This window comes from Zeus faber (genome assembly GCF_960531495.2).
Source record: "Zeus faber genome assembly, chromosome: 5".
Classification (NCBI taxonomy): Eukaryota; Metazoa; Chordata; class Actinopteri; order Zeiformes; family Zeidae; genus Zeus; species Zeus faber.
Genome location: NC_137192.1, coordinates 14442979 through 14452002, shown reverse-complemented (window position 1 = coordinate 14452002; position 9024 = coordinate 14442979).

Sequence of the window (9024 nt, the reverse complement as noted above, 5' to 3'; positions counted from 1 at the left end):
GCCGACCTGTGGTGTCGTAGGGGAATGACCGGAGGTGCAGGCAGTGGCCCTTAGGTTTTCTCTTGACCCGTTCCATCACCGCCCTGCGGAGGACAGCATAGCTCGTCCGCTGCTCTGGGGGTAGGGCATGCGCCGCCACCTGGGCTACTCTCGAGAGGAGAGGAACAAGCTGCCCCGCCTGTTTGCAGTCCAACCATCCGGCTGCCTCGGCCATCAGTTCAAAGTTGGTAAGGGATGCCTTAGGATCATCCTCCCCCATTATCTTCTGCAGCGGGGAGATGGGGGGGCCCGGTTTCAATCCTTGCTCTGTTTGGTGCACTGCTGGAGGAGGACCTGGATGGCCTGTTGGCTCTCCCAGAGCGCCTCCTGGTCCCACTCACAGACCCTGTGAGCGCCATTTCCTGGAACTGCAGGGCTTGTTGCTCCTGCATTGTGGCGAGGGCCAGCACCATTTGTTCCAGGGGGGAAGGCGTCCGGGATTCTGCATTGGGCTGCTCCATCCTGTTCAGGTGCCAGTTGTGGAGGTGTGTTCCGGCCCAGGGCCAGGGAATGAGGAAGAAGAGGCAGGAGGAGGCAAAACAGCTCCAGTTGGCGTGTATTTATTTGCCTGTTTGTCGCAAAGCATTCCAAATTGATAAAACTAAATTGACCAATATAAATTGGTGAAAAATTGCTGACAAAATATATTTTTGTGATGTTGCAGAGAGCAGATATGATGCATAAAAGCAGCAGAAATGCGTTTGTTTTTGGTTTATAAAGTTTGAGTTATTTATTTTTTCTTTTTGTGTTCTTGTGTCAAAGGGATCTGCTTGTTGAGATAAGAAAATCCTTTATCTACATTATCCAACGGTGGGGTAGTAGTTACAGCAGTAACGGGTTGGCATAATGGCATGGAGCATGAGTAAATTGATAATTCTAAATTAAAGGATGTGATAAAAAAGTATATAGTATAGATGAAACACTATACATTAAATAGTAATATTGCATCAGTGAAATTGTCAGTTTTGGTCTGATATACAATAGTGTTTGTGTGTTCCCAGTTTTTTGGTAAGAAGTATTAGGAGTTATCTCGATTTGACATTGAATAAGGTAGCTGTGGATATACAGTATAAAACTTAGCAAGTAGGTTAACAAAGAGGGATATATTTTGTTTTGTTTTGCCCACTAGAGAGGTAATGGAATGTGTACGTTCGCGTACTAAAAATTAAAACACTAAAATAAATGTAAAATACAATGGCGGTTTTAATGGCTTTTAATTTGGGCAGTCAAAAACATAAAGTTTAAATTTGAAAATGTTAATCCATTAATGTTGGAATTGTGTATTGATGGATTTAACAATCTGTCTATTCAGTGTTTTATTTCCGCAGATTTGAGCATTTGAATAGGAATCCACTGGGCTGCAGTTTGACTTTTGACCAGTGTAGATGTGATGCATCTGATTGGGAAGACCTGAAGGACTGACATGATTGATCAAAGAGGCCATAACATGTCCAGCCTTCAAAGGTCCTTATAAATTATTGATACTATTGCTATTTGTATTTAACTGATTTGCAAATTTGATTATTTAATAGGCTCAATTGGAATTATTGTGAGATGATTTGCATGCAAGCATATAAATGGAAAGACCTTGATTGAATTTAGCCTTTTTACCTTATATTGAGCTCCATTGTTAAAATTAGATATCAGATATTATAGAGTGCCCTATAGAACCAGAATCATTTTGATTAGTTCTTATTTAAATGTGACATTTTCCTAAATGTATCTAGTTTTGAAGCAATGTTCAGAAGCTGAGTTAATGATAACTGTGTTATCACTCAGGGACACTGTTATCAGAGAACCCTGGAGTGATTTATGACACTGCCTGTTACAGTGGTAGGCCGCTCCTTTCATCTTTTGATAATGTCTGTGAACAAACACATTAAGCACCCCAGCGATTCACACAGGCCCAAAGGAAATTCCTATTCTCCTGATATCCTGCTGGGAGACATGACTACTCCTGCATTGCAGAAGGTCTGTGAAGGCCGTGTGCACAGAGATCCAGTTTGGCCAAAATCAGGCTGAATAACTTGGAACATTTTCTCAACAACGAACAAAGTATTGTGAAATTAAATGACTCCTGCTGCTCCTCCCCTCCACTGCGAACATGAAGTGTTTGGGCTCCAAGTACAGTGAATGCACAATTAAAAATGGTGTTGTGCACAGTTGAGGAGCCAATAAATATCTTTAATATTCCCAGGGTTTTTTTCCATGTAGCAGGCAGATTAACCTCACCGACCACGCAGGAGAAATTCTCCAACAGCTCTCAGCATAAATGTAATGGATATAAGGAGTCAAGAGTACAGCACAGTTGCATCAATTATATTAAGGATTAAAACATCAGATTGGCAAAATGTTTGGTCTGTCAAAAACTATTTGGTATATTAAGAAAAATAAATAACCGATTGATAAACTGGGCAATAGCAAATTACCTGGTAGACCACAGAGATCACTATGGTGGATGACTGAACAATACATTTATTTGTGAAATTTTTACTGTCAAACTGATCAGAACAACTATTCTGCATGTAGGCATTGAAATAAAGATCAATCTGTTCCAGAGTGAGGGAAATGTGGAGAAACCAAATAATTGCTAATTTATCTAGGGTATGGGAACGTATAGGTATATGAATGTAATTTTAACCTAGTCCAACACCATTCAGATAGGATGGGGTAGCCTAGCCTTTGGAAGATTGATTTACACTGAGTGGGTGATGAGTTAAATTTCTCTCTCTCTCGCTCTCTCTCACACACACACACACACACACACACACACACAAACATGCTCGCGCGTGTGCGCGGTCTTATGCTTACTTCCTCAGATAAGTGTCAACTTGTGTATCTGGAGAATGGCACGATGACTCCAAACACGGTACAATCTAATAACATTAAGTTCTGGGGTCAGTGTGGGTTCTGCGTCCTATGCCCTTGTGCTGCTCGGGCATGGTAGGCCCCTGCTGAATATTGCTTCAGGTCGGACAGTCCACCATGGGCAACTGTGGCAGTTTCACCTACCACGCGCCATCCCAGTGGCGTTTTCAGGGACCTCCGGCACAGAGACGAGGGGTTGTAGACACCAGCTTATTGTCGAGAGTGGGCTAGTTGGAATAAGCTCAGGAGCAGATGGAGATGTCATGACAAGGCTCCTCTCCTAAATGGGTGTGGGAATGGGGTTTTTACCTGTTGCTCGTTAGACCAACCAACAGGCAGCAGCCACTCTGATCCTGGGTCCCAAATTATCTAGATCCAGGTCAGGTGTGGCTGATCAAACCACACCATCCCCACACCACAGTGACAAAACAATACTCTATGGCAAAATATGCAGTTTGCCTTGTACTCATAAAACCTGAAACTAACGGCATATCAAACTGACAATAAAAAAAGAGAAGAAAAATAATTCCAACTTTGAACTTACTCCGATTTAATCAGTCATTCGATTTTGGATTTGGATTCCGTGTTGGGTGCAATGTTTCTGTCAAGAACACGTGAAGTTCTGTTTTTCTCGACCCACGCAGATCAGAGAAGAGTAGCAGACACGGCAGCCCTTCTGCCCAGGAGGTCCTACACACACAGAGACCTTCTCACTCAGCCGCACCTACACATACACACACACACAGACACACACCCACACACACACACACAAACACAATCCATCCTCCTCTTCTCCCTTTTTTTTCCTTGGTTCAATGCTACGTCAGAGCAAGCACACCTTGCCATGCTGTTTCTCTGGTCCTTAATTCATCCATTATATATTTATTATAGAATAATTATTAAATCAATTCTCTCTTCTTTGTTATTGATTAAATTAAAATATGTTAACAGTTACGGCTCGTATATTTAGCTGATTTACTGCTCTGGATGACACTTTTACTTTTAGCCTTACTTAGTCTTTTTTTTTTTTTTTTTTTTAAACAGCATAATCCTTTTATCGCTACGTATCGCTACATTTTTTTGAAACCATTTTAAAATCATAATAAAAATTTTGAAGCTCTTCTCTTTGTGTTTTTCTATCATAATACATGGTGTTATTGTTAGACACAAATTTCACTTCCCCACACACTCAAACATAAAGAAGCGGACACACACACACACACACACACAGAAGCAGCTGAGAGGGCACAAATAGGCTCCTACTCTCTTTTTGCCTTCTTTGGTCTTTTCTTATATATATATTTTGTTGGGCTCATCGAGCTTGTTATCCTTTTTTTGTCTCTTTAGGCAGAGGGCACAGAGGGCTCCTCCTTTTTTTGCCTTGTATTGTCTTTTGTTGTCTCTTTATTACATTTCTCTACTCATCCATAATAATTTTGTCATTATTTTCCTAGTTTTAAAACAATTTTCAGCCTTTCAAATTATAGATGGTTCGCTCTTCTCCAGAGTAAAGCACCACTGTTCGACACAAAACATCCAACACCAATGCAGACTTTTAGTTAAATAGGTAGCTGCTCACCTTCATCTATTAGGCCGGTTGTTGGGTACTTTCAGTCGAACAGAAGCACCTCAGCCTGGATCTAACGTGCAACCCTCCTGGCTGGCTTGCCAAATTGTGGAAGATTTTCCCTGGGCTAGGCTGAGATGGATAAGTGCAGAGATAAATAATTTAAAGTACGACTTCTTAAAGCTTTAAATAAAAGCATAAGCATATAGGCTAAACATAAAGCCGTGTTTAAAGGAATTTGGGCGTCATCTTAGAACTTTGGTAGCCCTCACAGAGAACCATTAGAAGCAGAATAGGGAGTGAGAAAGTAATGCACATCTGGTCTCTTTTAGCAATTAAAAAGTTTTGTGGAGATAAAGGAAGTGTGCCTTTCATGGGCTGAAGGTCTTCTCTCTTACATATAGACTGCAAGATAAGATGCAAACATATAACGATGGTCCCATAATTCCGTATGTGAGCATATGAATAAAAGTATATATTTGTTGTATAAAGCATATGAGTATTGGTTATATACTGCAAGTGAGAGTAAATAAAAGGTCATGGAACATATCTTCTTCATAGTCCTCTTTGTGCATAGCATATCTACATTTTGATTTGAAACCTCAAACTCACACTTAAAAAGACCTTCTTGCCAAGTTGATGACAATCTAAGTCAAGCAGTATCAGAAGATATATTCAAAGCTTTCAATTCCATTTCTTTAGTTGTGTGAAAAAAATCTTGCTTCTTGCTTCAAAATATATTTTTTCTGTATATCCAACAGGAAACTTTTGCTGCCACAGTATAACCTATTGAAGTTCAACAACACATGCCCAGTATATTATTGGTCCTTCTCCTTCTGCAGCTTTTATACCAATTACTATGGTCTTTAAAATAAAAGAAAGGGGGACTCTGGCAGGCCAGTAACATTGTTAACAAATTGGCGATGGAAATTTTCTAATTTGCAGATTCAATTTGAAATGATTAAATGATGCTTGACATTGTACTAAAGTGTATCGGGGTAATGTACAAACTAGGCACACGATGACAATTACATTGTGTAAAATTGTTATTATTAGGGTAATTTGTGTAAAGTTACATTCATATATTCTCTTAGAATTTCCAACCTTCCAATCTCTGTGCCTTGACACATGTTTGTACAGCTGACCCCTTTCTTTTCAAAACTTTTTGGGCAGTTTTTTTTTGGATTGTAAAGAGTGGTGGAGAGAGATAGGAAATAGGGGGTAGAGAGAGGGAGAGAGACACACACAGTAAATGACCGCAAACTAGATTTGAATCCGGGTCGCTGCAGGCGTTTTGCCTATATGATAGGTGTGCTTATCTGTTTAAGCCACCAGGATCATCATCCTGGTGGCTTAAACGGATAAGCACACGGATAAGCCATCATTCCGACATCCCATTATCCGTATATTATTCCAAAACCCCAATAGTGCGAAAAATGTATTGGATATTGATGTCACCCTAACCTTACCCCTAAACTTAACCATCTCTAACCTCATACCTGAAATGAACCATCTCTAACCTTATACCTAAACATAACCATCTCTAACCTCAATGTGGGGCTGAATATCGTTATTATATGCAATTTGGAGGTTCCTGGTGATTGCTATTATTTATTTTATTAGCCTTTATTAGCCTATTTTTGTATTGGAAAATTGTCATGTAACAATACTTTTGTTTGTTTGCCTTTTGTTATGTTTGACGCAAAGGATAATGGGTCTGGAGATGTTATGGGTCTCCGTTGTGTTTTATTATGTGTTTTAAGTCATTCTGGCTGTTTTATTGGTGTTGGGCTGTGTTGTTTGTGTTGGGGGATGACCCGGACCCAGACTGGTCTTGCTGACTAGGACAGGACTGTGACGTTGACTGACGTAGCCGGTTGTAGCCTCAGGGGTTCTGATGTGTGATGTCTGTCGGTAAAGATAAACAGAAGCTGCCCCTGCTGGTTGTGTGCTGTATGGGACGCAGACAGTGTCTTATAAAAGAACACCCTGTCTTGATGAAATAATTTGTTTCATCGCAAAAGCTTGCCACATTGGTGTCAGAAGTGGGATGGAACTAAGTAATCGAGAGCTCTGTGAAATAGCAGAGGCTATACGGGAGATGGACCAGCCAACAGGTCATCCCGCCCAATTAGATGGCACCAGTGCGACTGAGAAAGAGGGAGTTTCTGGCGCAAGATGAAAGCCAACCCAGGATCAGTCGCCACCCAGTAGCCAGGGGGCAAACTGCAACGCTGTCAGCTGCCTATGAAAATCCATCAGTCACACACAGCAGAATCCAGATGGGCCAGTCAACACCCACTGCCACCGGATGACTTCCACCGACCGGACCAGCTTTGGTGGACATGAACGCCGCCCCATCAATCAAACATGGCTGTGCCTCAAACCCCTGCTAAGATACAAAGATGGGATTTGGGGGCGCCATGGGAGCCCTATCTCATCCAGGTACAGCTTGCAGCACGGTACAGCAGATGGGGAGATGAAGAGGCCGTCGTCCACCTGGCCAGGCACTGGAGGGAAAGGCGCTGCAGGTTTTGTTAGACCTCGCACCAGCAGAGGTCAGTGCTGGAGAGACGTTTTGGGCAGCGCCTGTTTGCGAATGAAAGCAAGGAGGAGCTGGCTAGCTGCTATTTGCAGGAAGGAGAGAGCCTGGGCACCCTCGCGGAAGATGTCGGGCTCCACGCTCAATATGGCTACCCACAGTTCAGCACAGCAGCCCAGGAGGACCTTGCCCTGCATGCCTTCCTGCGGGCGCTATCACCGAAGCGCCTACGGCAGCATATGCTGAGCCGAACTGCACCCCAGTTGCTAGACGAGGCACTACAGAAGGCAGAGTGGGCCTATCCACCCCACCATGGGCACCCTCATACCGACCATGTGTCTGAGCAGCAGACTGCGAGGGCAAAGAGCTGGAGCAGGACGACGGAGAGCCTATCTGCCGAGTGCCACCCCCAGTGCCCCAACCCCGGCAAAGACCACCATGGGCTACCAACCGCTATTTTCGCTGTGACGAGCCTGGTCACATAGCCCGTGACTGCCCGGTGTCCGCACCCAAGCCACATTCCGGCCCACTGCCGGGATATGACAGGGGAGCGGCCCAGTGAGGGTAACCCCGCTCCCAAACCTGACTCCCCTCCAAGGCCAATGCACTCTGGTGGGCCACCTTGGCCATAGCAGGGGCCTCTACATGGACTGTGAACTCGATGGCCAAGTTTGCCAAGCCCTTGTGGACATTGGGTGCAACATCACACTCATCCGTCCCAGGATCCTGCAGGGGGGCACCAGGGGGGTACCCTCTTCAGCCTGGACCCCTAATGCTGTCCAGATGAAGACGGTGATGGGGGAAAAAGTCAGTAGGAAGGAACCCGAAACCAGTGCAAATTTGCGTTGGAGACCAGGAGATGGTGCATGAATTCTGGTTAGCCCACATCCAGGACCTAGTCTGGACCTGCTAACCTGCTGGGATGCCCAGGTCGACTTGTCCCGGGCCACGCTCACCACCGTAGCGCTCCACCCAGGCCAGAAGAGGAGGACTCAGCAAGACCACCGGTGGACAGCTGCTGACAAGCCGCACCAGCCACCAGAGGGTGCTTTAAACCCCTGCAAGCCACCATGGGGCCCTTCACGTCATCACCAGCCACAAAGGGGCCCTCTACATCGCCGCCAGCCATCAAGGGGTACTCTATGTCGCCATCAGCAACCGGGTGGTCCCCTACGCTACCTACCTTCCTTCCCTCTATTGAGACCTGCGCAGCAGTCTCGGAGCTCTGGGAACGTAGCCTGAGGGACTCGGTCACCAACAGCGTCGGAAGCTGAAGGAGCTCTTCAATGACAACGTCGACCTCTACGCTGCCAAGGACAAGGACTGCATGCAGACAGGGTTGGTCCAGCATGCCGTTGACACTAGCTCATCCCCACCCATCGGCCTGCAGCCCAACCGTCTGGCCCTGGCCGAGCATTGCGTAGCAGAGGAAAAGATCTGGGAGATGGCTGCTGCAGGAGTGATCAAGCCTTCAGATAGCCCGTGGGCAGCACTGGCCATTCTGGTCAGAAAGAAAAGTGACAGCTGGTGGTTCTGCGAGGACCACAGGCGTCTGAATGCTGTAATCACCAAGGACTCCTACCCACTACTCCGCATCGACAACGCCTTGGATTACATCACAGGTTCAAGCTGGTTCAGCTACCTGGATTTGCGAAGTGGCTACTGGCAGGTGGAGGTGGCAGCGTAGGCACGGCCAAAGACGGCTTTCACCATCAGACAAGGGCTATGGCAGTTCAGAGTCATGCCATTTAGGCTCCGTAACACGCCAGCCACGTTCAAAAAGGTGATGGAGAGGGTGCTGGCAGCCGTTCTCCGTGATTGCTGTGTGGTGTAACCTGGACGACCTGCTGGTACATGCCAACAGCTTCGAGCATGCCTTGGCCAACCTGCGGGAGGTTTTCGCTGCCATTCAACAGGCCGAGATGAGGCTTAACCCGAAAAAGTGTCATCTGTTCCAGAGAAAGACAACTTTCCTGGGGCATGTTTTCAGTGCGCAGGGGGTTGCCAC